Source organism: Delphinus delphis, chromosome 3, assembly GCF_949987515.2.
Source record: "Delphinus delphis chromosome 3, mDelDel1.2, whole genome shotgun sequence".
Taxonomy (NCBI): domain Eukaryota; kingdom Metazoa; phylum Chordata; class Mammalia; order Artiodactyla; family Delphinidae; genus Delphinus; species Delphinus delphis.
In genome coordinates, this window is record NC_082685.1 from 90178744 (window position 1) to 90193500 (window position 14757).

Below are 14757 nucleotides of genomic sequence, written 5' to 3' on the forward strand. Positions count from 1 at the left end.
TCCTATTCTCAATATAGCACCTATGATTTGCCTTTGGCATTCACTTGATAAATATTTATTGAATAAATAAACAAATGTATTGTGTCCTAATTTTCCAAAGTGATTTTTTGATTTTCCAAAGAATAAATTATTTTACTTAATCTCTGAAACAACCTAGTGCGGTAGGGTAAGGTAGAAATTGGAATTTCACCTTTAGAAATGAAAATAAAAAACAGAGTCTCAAAATGATGCAATGATTTCTCTTGAACCACATATCTTCTAGGTCCTCTGGTTCCCCAACAGGCTCCTCACCTGGACATCTACTGCTTCTGATGACGGCCAGAAAGGAGGTGCTTTCATATCCCCTCACAACAAATCCACTGTTTCTGAAGAATTAAGGCCAGAATGGCCTTAATTTTTCTTCCTTACCAGTGACCCATGGCAGAGTCATTCACATCACCATAATATTCTCAAGGCAACTCCTGAGGCTTGGGAGAAACATTTCTTACTACCCGTTTCTCCTCCCTATATCTAGCTACAAGTCTACCTTCTCAAAGGAAAAAAAAAAAAAAAGTATCTTACCTCACGATTCAGCTATGCTGGGCAAATCCCTGACTTTTCTAAACATCAGATCTTCATTTTCAAAAAGAGAAGAACACTAGTTCTGAACAACCTTCAGAGGTACTTTATGCATTATCTTTATAAAAGATAATGCATAAAGATAATGCATAAAGTACTGGCACATCAAAAGCTCTCAATTAAAAAGTTATTACAAGTAATAATAATGAACAAAACCACAGAGAATCAAATTATACCACCTTCTTTGAAAGGCTTCATTTGTATTCCAGTACAGTCTATAATTGGGTGATGAGGAAACAGAAATTGGCCAAGTAAGTAAGAGCTTGAATAATTAAGTGGGGACCTTAGTTTTTTTGTTGTTCAAAATGAGGGTGTTGATCTTTTCCAGTCTAACATTCTATGTGCTAGGAAAGCATTCTAAGGCAATGCTTTTGTTTCTCCCACACAAATATCTGCCCTCTTCTGCAACCAAGCCCATCAGAGTGCCCAATGTATGGGTACTTTTCTTAGTCCCTGTAATAGACTGAAATTATTCAAAGTTTTATCCTTAAAGAATTTAAACTTTGCTTTCATTTAAACATTCAGGATCTTTATACTACCACTGAACTCACCCATGAGTCAATTAACTTTGATGTTTTCCCAAAAGTAAACAATGATTATAAAACCTTCAATGTTTTGAATCTAAAAGTCAAAGGAATTACAGATGATGGCTTACTCTAATACCAAGAATTTACTTCAACATTTCATGATTCTAATTTTGATTATAATTCCCAAAGGAAGCACTGGATTAAGTTCTAATGTAGTTTCTCTAAAGAAGCCAGTTTAAGATAAGTTCCCATTTTAGTCTCTCAATTAGTGGAACTTTAAAATACCTTTTCCCTGGGATACAAATTAAGAACTTTGCTGAAAATGTAGAGCATTTGTATGAATCCAAACACAGATATTGTTTTCATGAAAAAAAAGGAAGCATAAGAGGGGTTAAAGATGATGCCTGCGGCCTAAGAAGACCAACTGAGCTGAAAGGGTCTGACAGCAGGATGTGGGTTATAATGCCTCTGAATGAAATCCTTTTGTGTGAGGGTCTCACAAAGGGCATCCAGGCAGGACTGTGTGTGTTTGGATTTAAATTAATCAACCAGTCAGTTCCACAATGCTAAGATTCCTCCTGTTTAACAGATTAAGGCAGGTTTACTGGCAGTTCCCAAATGATGTCAACAGCTTCTAAAAGGTCGAATGCAGCAACGCACACCAAATGTCCTAGAATAAAGAGCACCAATAACTCTTCCCTCTATAATCTGCTAGGTGTGACTTATTAAATGCAGTGGATTATCCCATTTTAATCAGCTGTCCTGGTATAAATTTTCTTTTTTTTCTTTCCCCAAAAAGCTGAAACACATTTATACATTTTAATGATATACATTTGAAAACTGCCTGTTTTATTCTATAGTATATCTGGTTAAAACGATATAAATAGCCCAGCTTCACCACCGCATCTTGCAAGGGGGTTGGGTGATGGGGCAGAAAGGCACAGAGGTGGAACTATTTTAGTCAATAGGGGCCAAGTACGACCAAAGCATTATCTGTGTTGTTAGCACAAACTCACAAAAAGAAAGTTATAGCTGCAACCACTGCCAAGTAAAAAATGCTCAAAAAACAGCATGTATATAAAAAGGAAGAACCCTGGCCAGGTGGAAGATTCCATATGGGTTCAAACTCATGGATTCTAGCCCTTCGGGAACTTCTTTAAAATCTCGTGTTTCACTGTTTTTCCCAAGCAGTAAAGGATTGAATGCATTCTTGTAAAATATTAATCATGCGTGTCTTGGGCACTGAGTCAAAAAGGAAAAGGGAAGAGAAGATAAGCCAAGGATACTAGAGTATAAGGTGCTCAGGACAAGCTCTTGTCTGACAATGCTGTAGAAACATTAACCGCTGGCCCTGGGACTCAAAGGAAGCTCCAAGAACCAACACAGCCCCCTGCCTCCCACTGACGTTCCTGACCTTCAACTGAGGAAGGGAAGGCATCGTGGCATAGGTTATTAGAGCACAGCATTGAGTCTAAATCCCAGCTCTGCCACCTCTAATCCCTGTGATCTTGGGCAAGCTACTTAAACTCCCTGATCATCACTTCTCTCAACTATAAAACTAAGGAAAGAATAATCATACCTCTGAAGGTTGTTCAGAGCACTCCTGTGAGCCAGGCACAGTTTGAGGTATCAGGAATACAGTGTTGAGTAAACCATACAAGGCCACTGATCTCAAGGAGCTTGCATTCTGGGTTGGGAGATAAAATAATAAACAATTAAATGAATAACATAATTTTATACGTATGGGAAAAGGCTCTGAAGAAACACATCATAGGATGACAAGATAAAAAACTGACTAGATGGAAGAATGACAGAGTTGTCAGAGAGAAACCTCAGTCTCAGTAGAAATGGCATTTGAACAAGGAGAAGGAGCAAGATGCACAAAATAAAAGGATAGAGCCTTCCAGGCATAGCGATCAGCAAGAACAAAGGTCCCAAGACAGAAATGAGCTCAGGATGTTCAAGGAACATGAGGAAGCCCAGTGTAACTGAAGGACAGTGAACAGTGAGCAGTAAGGGTAGACACCTACTAGACAGTTAATTGGAGTCAAGTAATAAGGTAATTCATGAACGGAGCTTGGGGTACAGAGCTGGAAATATAAATGTGGGAGTAACTTAACACAATTTTCTGCAAAGCACCCACCACAGTGCCTGAACATTATGATTATGGATAACCAATCTCTCCATTCCCACTTTTCCAAATAAGTAAATTGATATTTGCATTAGGGAGACTGTCAGCAAAATAGAAAAAAAGAAGGAAGACAGGTAGCATTGGATTCGCTCAGGGAAAACAAAGACGTTTTATGTTGAGTGCCAACTTCTACAAAATAGTAGGAGCTTCCTGCTGTTCTGAGTTGAGCAGGATTCTGAGGCCAGCTATGGCCTGTGTAACAATGTGTCTCATTACTTGCAAAATATATAAATGTAACAGATTTCCAAGGCTTTGGAATTGGCAGTTCTTGTTCACTATAGGTTTTAAAATTTTTTAATTTTGGTAATTATTTCTCAGAATAATAATGTGAATTAGATACCATCACTATCCCTATTTTATAGTTAAGAAATTTGAGGCTCAGAGAGAATAACTTATTTGCCCAAAGTGACCAGCCTTCCAATAGTTAAAACTGAGAACCAAATTTGGGTGTCTCTAACTCCTAAGACCATATTCCTACCTACTGTCATATACATGTGTAATTTTGCTAAACACGCTCCTTATTTGCATTCCCCCAACTGCACTTTAAGGGTCCTCCCAATGGGGCCTGGCTCCAGGATGGAATATCTTGTACCGTCATCACTCTAGCTCTGGCATGTTCTTTGGTTTCTAAATTCTCACGTCTCATTCGGAAGGAAAGCATCCAGGCACAATTCTTTCCTGTATTGATGTTGGTGGAAAACATCTTATTCGTTAAAATGCCAAACCCTATTTGATTTAGTGATTCGGTCATCTTATAAGCAAGCTGACAATTTTAGCAATGTCAGAATTCCAAATTATTTTAGCAATCACCTACCTATTATTCATCACCTATCCTATTTTTCAGCTGACAGGCGTCTCATCTAGCTGTATTTAAAAACACACACATAGGGACTTCCCTGGTGACACACTGGTTAAGAATCCACCTGCCAATGCAGGGGACATGGGTTTGATCCCTGGTCCGGGAAGATCCCACATGCTGTGGAGCAACTAAGCCCGTGTGCCACAACTACTGAGCCTGCTCTCTAGAGCCCACGAGCCACAACTACTGAGCCCGCGTGCTGCAACAACTGGAGGCTGCGCGCCTAGAGCCTGTGCTCTGCAACGAGAAGCCACCACAATGAGAAGCCCGCGCACCACAACAAAGAGTAGCCCCCGCTCGTCACAACTAGAGAAAGTCTGCGCGCAGCAATGAAGACCCAATGCAGCCAAATAATAATAATAATAATTAATTAATTAATTAAAAAACACATACCTACACTAGCAAATTAAGTTAGTGCCACTGTTGTTATTGTTACCTCACCCACACAACAACATATTCATATACTTTGACTAAAGAATAGGAATTTTTTGGAGCTTAGTCCTAAGGAATAGGAATTTTATTATAATAGGATTCCAAGGCAATAAGAAGTAAAAACTCTTGTACAGCTTACAGACTTACCACGACATAGGCAGAAAAGCCAAAATATATTTAACCCTGAATTGCTTTGTCCTTTCCCTCCACCCCATGCTTTCTTTCCCTCCCATCTATTTTCTACGAGAGGGCCTCATAACAGGAGAATAGCATGCCATATACTACCTTGATTTGATTCCAGCAAACTAACCAGAATTTGAATTTTTATTAGCAAGAGCCATAGGCAAGAGCAATAATACACTATATCACAGTGTTTAGTTTTATTCATGAACCCATGCTGGGTTAAGAAAAAAAGAAGAAAAGCTAACTTGAAAGCATTATTGAAAGATGGTTAACTCTCTAGCCACAAATGAGAATCACAAGCTACTTTGATATGTGAGAATTTTTAGTGCCTAAATTTAAAGAAAGGACATCTATGATACAAGTTTAACCATTTAAAAAATTCCAATAATATATTTCTTTTGCATCTCGAAAAACCAGTAATTACCTAAGGGAATAAATAAATTAGAACTCAGCCTCAGAAATTAAGCCTTAAATGCAAAGCATACGAACAATGTCCCTCCCTCATCATATGGTTCAGTGGCAAAATGCCAGCTCTAATATGTTCAGTACGGGAAATATAACTCTTCATATTGTCATTTTCTCACAGTCATCACTCCACAAGGACTTTAGGCATTAACCAAACTGCATACACATCTTCACCTCAAAAATTCAACTAAGTATAAATCAGAGCATTACTCAATGTATAAACTATGTGGCACATGACTGCAAAGACTGTGATTGCACAAAAACTTGTGCCAATACTTGATTTGAAACTAACCTTGACAATGACCTAAAATCGCTAACCTTTGAACCCTAACCAATCTGTCACTTATATAGTGCATGCCATGGTCTACTTTCACACGACATTTGAGAATTATTATTCGGTATGTATAATTCTTAAAGGTTGTATGAAAATAGGCCATGGAATATACTGTGTAAGTTTCAAAAGAAAATGGAAATTACTAAGGAGAAAAGTGAGTGGATTAAAATGTGTGATTTTTCATAACAATGGTCCAAAGATATGGGAAAGGTGGAAAGTTGACACCACGTACTTCGTGTGGCTTTTAACTTATAAATTTATTACATCTGATATTATTTATTAAAATACTTGTATTTACCAATCTGAATACATTTAAACAGTCTTCAAACCTAAATGCTGGAACATCACAATTTTCTCTTCTCTCTCTTACCAAACTGACATGTCTCCATCAATAACTACTTGGAAAAATATTCAAGGCAATCTCAAAAAGAATTACTGTGCTTCATTATGCAAAACAAAAACGCAGCTTTTAAAAAGTACTCTGTCTGACATTCAGTTCTGTATGCTGCTACAGCAGGTCAAAAGCCATTAGCCACCTACTGAAAATTCATACTAGGAAATAATATGTCCTTCAAAATTATTTCACATACAGTAATCTCAAAGTAAAATGGGTGAGGTTATATTCTAAATGTTTAAAAATGTGATGCCTCAAAAAGAAATATACTCACCATGTCAGAAATTAATGTGAACATAGATTTAATAATGGTCATATAATTTAGAACACTCACCTTAGATAAACAAAGTACTGTGTCTGCTATGAGAGAAATGACTACATAAAATAACCAACCACCTCAACACTGTATGGTTATTATACTCTCCTTTTCCAATAAAAGTAACAGACTCAATATGATTCCTCGGACACTTAGGATATTCTCACTATTCAACAGTCTTCTGGGGACTGACCCAACAGTCCTCTTGTATCTTTAAGACATTCTACAAATCTATTTGGGCAGAAGAAGCAAAACAGGAGCCCCTGTCCTACTGGACATTAAAAAGAATTCACAAGTCTATGTTATTTAACATTTTGAAACTTGGCACTGAAGTCTATGGTTTTCTATGGTTTTTCTGCTAATAGATTCTATTAGCAATTATTAGCTAATTGGCCACTTGGCACTTTGTACAACCAGGTACGGAGCTAAGTGCTTGACACATCTTAATGCATTTAATCCTCATAACAACTTTATGATGTAGATAATATCCTATTGCCATCTTACAAGTAAGGAAACCAAGGCACCAAGAGGTTAAGTAATTTGCTCATAGTTATACTGATAGCAGGTGGCTACTTCTCAATGAGGGAGACATAGTTTATAGAATGTGAGGTCCCAAATAGGATGAGGAAACCAAGGGAAAGAAACTGAAAAAGGCAAAAGTACAAGGGGAGTCAATGATAGGATGGAGAAATGCTTTCTCTTTCACTATTTTCTCTAATCTTAGCTGGCTGACTATGGTGCTTAATAAACAAAAATAAAAAGGTAACTTAATCGTAACCCAGTTTTCAAGAGCAAAGGTGACTCCTACTTAAAACCTAGGAAGCTCAAATTTTCTTGCCTTACTTAAAAGATGGATTTCTGCTGTGTGGAACTGCAAACACCCAATCTCACTGCCCAAGCTCTGAGATAACATCTGGTGGATAAATACACATTTTGGTGCCATGTCAGATTTATATTCACAGGCTGTAGGGGCAGAGATGGGTCTATAAGAGCCCTAGACTATTCACTTATAAACCTGGTTCCTAACATGGATCCAGGGCAACCCCTGATGACTGATCTCCTGAAGGGTCAGTGGGGTAACAGATGATTAGTTCTAGAGGTTCCACCTCTCATGGACTTCAGCCAACCTAAACCTGTTTATAGAAATCTTGAACTGGCTCCCCAATATAGTGCCACTGTCTCTTCCAGGGGCCCTATTCCAAAATCTATCATCAGATCACAGGAGTTTTTTGTTGACACCATTGGGTATTTGGATTTTGTTTGATTATGTAATAAAAAGACATTTCTCCCTTAAAAACAATACTGCAGGCCTCTAAATCTCCAAGTATAAATTAAACAAAATAACTCCTGGTTAATAAAATATGAATTCAAACAAAATGCTTCTGTTGAAATGGAGTATCTAAAATATTTCTGGAAAAAATTCACTAATCCCGCTGATAATAAGGTTGGAAAAGATTCCCTTTTCCACACCCAACCCAAAGGAAATTGAATCCCTGCTTTAACTGGAGACTGTTGCTATTTGTCTTATGGGTAAAGGCCAAATTATGCGTATTTTTGGGACTTCGGTCAAGAATCAAGGTCAGTCACCAGATTTTCTCCCGTATCAACAACATAGCGGCAGCATGAATACAGATGTTCCTTATCCCTTTCACCATGATTTTTCAAACTCAGTTTTCCTTCTCAGAGCAGCTAAGATTTCTTCGTTTGTCAAAAGGATAGCCATTAAGAAAATTACTTAGCTAGTAAACAAGGAAATTAGCTAGCAGGCCTGATACAAAACAGATAGTAGCAACACTAACAGTAATTTGTACACACAAAGTAAGGCAGCAAGAGTGGCTCTGATAAGCACTCTGAAACTGCAAGTGGTACTCAAAAAACTGAGTGTCACTAGTACTAGGGGTCAGACAGCAGTTGTAAACTTTTCTCCTTGTCTCACTTGGTTCCCCCAAAAATCTCAATTAGTTCTGAGTTTTATCAAAGTATGTGAAGAGAAAGAAAGCAGCAGAAAGAAAGCAGCAGAAAAGAGGAAACAGGGAAAGTATCTGGGCAGGATAACTCTTCTCCCTCTCCAACCACTTTTCTGTATCTTCTTTTGTCAATGTTTGAAGGAACCAGCTAAACACTTGTTTAATTTTGAGAAAAGCTACATAACCTAAATAAACAACACAATGGAAATAGGACTTGTGAACCCCATGAAGGATGGTGCCAGATTTTGAAGCACATGATTATCAAGCAAAATGATAAGGGCAGAATGTTTATATTTACATTTTACGTGATCAATAGATATGTATTTTTAAAGCTAACAATCTTTAATTTTTTTTTTTTTGCTTTTAACTTGTATACAATTGGGTTTCTATCCCCTACAGTAACTGATTATGGAATAAACAGTTGAAGAGTAAAAAAATATTATACACTCAATTTTTGGGTGGGGAAATTGTAAATTTTACTAAATTTCATATTTCATCAAAATGTCTTCAGTTCTCTACAAAAATTAAACTTTTCCTAAAAGTCTACATTGATATCTTCTCTCTGATTTTAAAACAGGAAGCTTCCCTGATTTAATCACTTCTTACAAAATGCTTGAAATGCTTTATTCAACCCTGGGTTGAATAATTCCTCCCTTCAGTTGGTCAGAAATGTATCTAAATCAATAAGAATCTACTTCTGCCAATTCATTCCAGGAAAACATTCATTTCCACCTGCCCAAATCACACCTCCGCTCCAGGCTGACCCTTCCTGACCTTCACTGAGATGATGTCTTGCCTCCCCCTCTCACCTCCATGTTACCCGGTCATCATAGGGCTGCATGACCCTCAATACACCAGAAATAGAAGAAAACCAGTAACAGTAATTCATGTTTAAATGATCATTTAAATTAGCTTTACAAAATAGAGTCTCAAGTGGTAACTGGCCAAGGATAAATAAACCACTTCATGTACATTCTGAATATGGGGAGATATATATATATATATATATATATGTATAGCTGATTCACTTTGTTACAAAGCAGAAACTAACACACCATTGTAAAGCAATTATACTCCAATAAAGATGCTTAAAAAAAAAGGAAACCAAAAAATAAATAAAATTAAAAAATAAATAAAAATGGGGAAAAAAAATTCAAAAGTATTAAATAAGTAATGAATTTTAGTTAAAGTTCCCCTAGAGATCAGTGAGTATATGAATATTTTTAATGAATTTTAAAAAAGAAAGAAATGGGTCTTTAAATTGTTAAGGCAGAAATTCTCAGGTAAATATAATACAACACATTCAATATGTTTCACATATTGCTGAATTTTTAAGTTTTAAGTTCAAAATGTAAAAATTATCTGCTCTAACTCTAATCACTTTACAAAATTGATAAATTAATTTTGTATATAAATCTAGGATAAAAGTGTTCCTATAATTACTTAATTCATCTAATATTTTCAAAATTCTTTTAAAATCTTTTACTAGTTCAGTTTTTTAAATGAGGAAGGATATTACTATATTACTTAAATAAGATGAGCTTTAAAATAAAACCACTACTTATGTACTTAATATATTGAAGTATATTAATATATATGTATATAACATACTTAAAATACTGCACTAACCAACTTTTTAAAAGATTTTCCAATAGTTTCACAATTTTTTAAATTTCCATTTACAAAAAGCTTTTGATTTAAGCATTAAAATCAGAAACACCTAGACACTTCATATATATTTAAATATGTATCTATGTGTTTTTTCTAGGAATTTTAAAAGCAAAGAAGCAGGTGTTCTAGAAAAAATTCACAAGTTCAGGTAAGTTACCTTAAATAATTTTAAGAGGAAGAAAGGAAAAATAGACCTAAGACATTATTTTAGTGTAGAAAGAAAAAAATGTATGTATTCTGTTCCTATGAGGATCAAGACTCCTAACCGACCATGATGCCAAAGGGGAGATTTTTTTTTAGAGAAAAAAAAAATTATCTCCATGTTACTTGATTAAAGCTAAACTCGACTTGGCAGAACTCTTATCTGCTACTGGAGACTTTTGTGTTACCTTTTTTTATCTAAGATGGCTAAAGAAAGCATATTTCCTACTCACAATCAAACTATCAGCCAGTATGAGATTACCATAAGCCTCAAAAACTGTGAACCTGTATTCTGATTTGCATGAAGAATGAACCAATGGTAATTACGTGCTACAAATTCTTCACTTGACAAAATTATGGTTTGTAGAGCTCCTTTAGATAGGGAGCACCTCAAGTGTATTTAAAAGAGATTTCAAATTACTAAATTTGCCATAAAATTATGTTAGTATACTGCCCCCTTCCAACTCTTCATAATGCCAGTCAATGGCAAATGGGTGACCATGTATCATATTGTTTTTGAAAGCTTATGCAAGCCAAGAGATCTTAATAATCAATTGTTTGGTAAACAGATAAAATAATCAATTGTTTGGTAAACAATTTTTGGTAAACAATTGTTTGTCAGGTGTCTTTTATACAAATACATTCATTTCCTGGAACTAGGTAAATTCTTGAAAGTAACCTTATAGTCTCTTCACATGCCTTTTATCACTATTGAATTGGAGAGTAATTTATGACAATAAAGATTTCATTTACCTTTAATGTTTTTCTCAATGATTTTGGCATTACTTGTGCCACCTCCCATATGTTTTAACATAAACACAAACCCACATATATACACACATCAATGTTAACTTTGATATATCTGAAGTGAATTTCCTAAATTCCATAATACTATGTATAAATATAAACTATAACTCCAAAACAGCAAATGGTTGTAATCTTCATTCATGGAAAAAAGGGCCAGAGAGTTGCTCAAATACTTTGCTGTAAGAAATACTCAATAATCAATTTCTTATTATCTTCCTTATTAGGATGGGGAAAACTTCTCTCAATGTTTGCATATTGCTCAGTAAAAATGTCAACTGCTGCTGAGTTTCAGCAATACTTGGTTTAATGGAGCACACCCAAATGGAACTGTTCACTACAGCTACACTTTCCTTCGAGAGAAACGCCTAGCATATCCTAGATAAAACCCTAGAGACAAGTTATCTGGTTACGGATCATAAAACTGAATGCTTTACAACTAATTGACAGGGTAAGTTTTTCTCACCTGAGGTTGGAGGAAGGTAATTTACCTTATCTATCTTGTATTCAGAAACAAACCCCAAATAGAGTTAAGTAATCTATCTCAAAGGTTTCTGTTGGTTTTTTTGTTTGTTTGTTTTTTTCCTTGGTAATACTTGGCAAAATGTTGAAAACAGAAAAATCCACTGGGGAAAAAGCAGTTGCAAAAGAAACTACATACAGCCAGGTTAATGTCTTTAACACATAAATACATCTCACAAATAGAAAAAAGGAACACATCAGATTAACCATGACATGAAGAAATACATATGCTAAAAAATCATATACAAATGCTCACCACCAATGCAAATTAAAATAAATGATTACAGTTCTCCACTTCTCAAATTGGTGTTAACAAAAGCCCTAATTCTGGGATGGGCAATGGGTGTTCTGATACAGACCACTAGAAAAGTATAAACCTGCACAGTCTTTCTGTGCAGGACAACTTGACACACATATATCAAACGCCTTTGAAAATGTTCATATCTTTTTACTTAATTTTTATCCTAGAGATTTATTCTTAAAAAATAAAGAGATAGGGAAAAGAATAATCTAAATGTTCATATCTTTTTACTTAATTTTTATCCTAGAGATTTATTCTTAAAAAATAGAGATAGGGAAAAGATTAATCTAAAAGTATTTTCATCATAGTGTCATTTATAATAGCAAAAAAAGAAGAATATTCTAAAATCCTAGTAATAGAGGATTGGTGCAGGCATAAAATCAAAGGAAATACAGCTACTTAGAAGGCAGCTGTGAAAGAATATTTAGGGATATGAGCAAATGTTACTATTTAATGCTCAGTGAAAAAATATGCAGGTTATAAAATAGAATAATCATTACAATCCTAATTTTATGTCTCCCAGTTTTGTGTCTCTGTTTGTTAATGTGTGTGCACATATGCATGGACAGAACAGTAGAACTGCTGACACACAAACAAATGGTATCAGTGCCTATCTCTGTGTGGTAAAATAATGGGTAATTTTTTTTTTTTTTGGCTGCACCACATGGCTTGTGGAACCTCAGTTCCCCGACCAGGGATTGAACCCGGGCCACAGCAGCGAAAGCCCAGAATCCTAACCACTGGACCACCAGGGAACTCCCAATAATGGGTAATTTTTAAAATACGACAGAGCTTTTTTTTGCATTAGCCAATATTCCATAATGAACAAATATAATTCAAGAAACAATGGGGGGAAAACATAGTTACTCACAAAAATAAAACTGTATAACCTCTTTTACAAGTGATACTCAGTTTCTGATAACTAGAATAACACTGTTCGGAATAAGGAAAATAATGTTCCTATAAGAGGCTTAAAATAGACTCTGTCCACAGAAATGAAGAGAGTGGCATCACTTCTCCGCCTGGCAAAAGCAGCCAACTGAAACAGCGTTAGGTAACCTAATACCACACTGTTTAGATAGGTTTTCCACACCACCACTTGGATTCCAGGATAAGAGTCAAATTATCCTCATAAGAACCAGAGGGTTAGATGAAGAAGCTACTGTCTGGGACTTCCCTGGCGGTCCAGTGGTTAAGACTCCATGCTTCCAACGCAGGGGGGCGTGTGTTCAATCCCTGGTCAAGGCACTAAGATCCCACATGCCACGGGGGTGCAGCCAAAAAGATAAAAAAATAAATAAATAAAAATAAAATATTAAAAAAAAAGAAGCTACTGTCTTAGTAAAATAAGCATGAAGATGGCCATGAGATCCACCATGATCTTTGTACAGCTATAAAACGGGGATAATAGCACTAGCTATCCTAGAGGCAGTCTTTCAGGCAAATAACTGCTCATTTCTTGAGATCACATCAATATTGCTTTTATATCAACAACAAAAATTCGTGGCATATTTTATAATAACTAAGATACATTAGTTCCCATAATCTAGTATATCTATACTACATTTTTGATTGCCTGTATTTTAAAGGTTATATTTGCTACCTGTTCACTGAGCTTATAAGTAAGCTTACCGAGTTACAGTTAAGCTGATTATTTTGCACATGATGCTATAACTATAATTTCCTGAATAAACAAATATCAATCAACAAATATTTATTGAGCATCTTCCATGCTCCAAGAGTTATGTCAAGTACTGAAAGACAATATTTTTAAATATGGGCAAATCATTCCCCAGATCATATACAAGATAAGGAAAATGTGTTTTTCCCAAATTTAGTCTAATGATGACTACTGAATATTTATGAATATGAGTAGTTAGCTAACCCTTATATTTGTCTCATTAGTTTGTTCTCTAACTGGAAGCATTTTATTACTTTATATTACCATTTTAGTAAGCTTTGTTTTCTTTAGTGCAGTAAAATATACATAACATAAATGTACCTTTTTAACCATTTTTAGGTGTACAGTTCAGTTGAATTAAATACATTCACACTGTCATGCAACCATCACCACCACCCATCTTCAGAACTTTTTCATCTTCTAAAACTAAAACTCTGTACCCATTAAACAACTTTCCCCATCCTCCACCCCCACCCACCCACCCTTGGCAACCACCATTTTATTTTCTATCTTTATGAAGTTGACCACTCCAGGTACCTCGTGTAAGCGGGATCATGCAATATTTGTCCTTTTGTGTCTGGCTTATTTCGCTTAGCACAATGTCTTCAAGATTCATCCATGTCGTAGCATGTGTCAGAATTTCATTCCTTCTTAATACTTAGTAATAGTTCACTGTCTGTATATACCACACTTTGTTTATCCATTCAACCGTGGATGGACATTTGGGTTATTTACACCTTTTGGCTTTTGTGAATATCGCTGCTATGAAAATTGGTGTACAAATACCCATTCAAGTACTTGCTTCCAAATTGTTTGAGAATATACCCAGAAGTATAGAAGTGGAGTTGCTAGATAAGTTTTGCTTTTAAAAGTACCAACTTTCAATAAACGTGTTTCTTGAGTTTTTAAAAATCAATATCATCAAATTCAGTCTCTAGACTGAATTTTTAGCAGCAAAACAGCTGTTTTATTTCATTGTATGCTTCAAAGGCCCAAGTTAAAAATAAAAATACTTTTCATACCTATGACTTGAAGGTGAATCTCCCAATAATTCCAGTGTTAGCCAACTTCCCTCTAGCAAAGCGCATCGCCCTTCAGTAATGTCGTCTATAAATATTCTTCCTGTTTCCCCACACCTTCTAGCCTCTGCCCCTGAGTGTCAACCATCAGGGCACTTAACCACCAAACCATTATGTTCTTGTAGCTGATATGTTCCCCTCCAGCTATTCACACATTCTTATCTCACACATCCTGATTAACACATACTTGTTTTAATAATGCCACCACAATG

General features: G+C 35.6%; 1 protein-coding gene across 17 annotated transcripts in view; it reads right to left on the minus strand.

Annotated features, from left to right (window-relative positions):
- Nucleotides 1-14757, minus strand: part of PAM (peptidylglycine alpha-amidating monooxygenase) — a 280689-nt gene that overhangs the window by 236762 nt on the left and 29170 nt on the right. For 14 of the 17 annotated variants that reach the window (XM_060009096.1, XM_060009095.1, XM_060009085.1 and 11 more), the window contains exon 2: nucleotides 2725-2832. The exons of the other annotated variants lie outside the window; for them this stretch is intronic. The gene's annotated coding sequence lies outside the window, so the exon portion shown is untranslated. The remainder of the gene's footprint in view (nucleotides 1-2724; nucleotides 2833-14757) is intronic. 17 annotated transcript variants of the gene reach the window in all.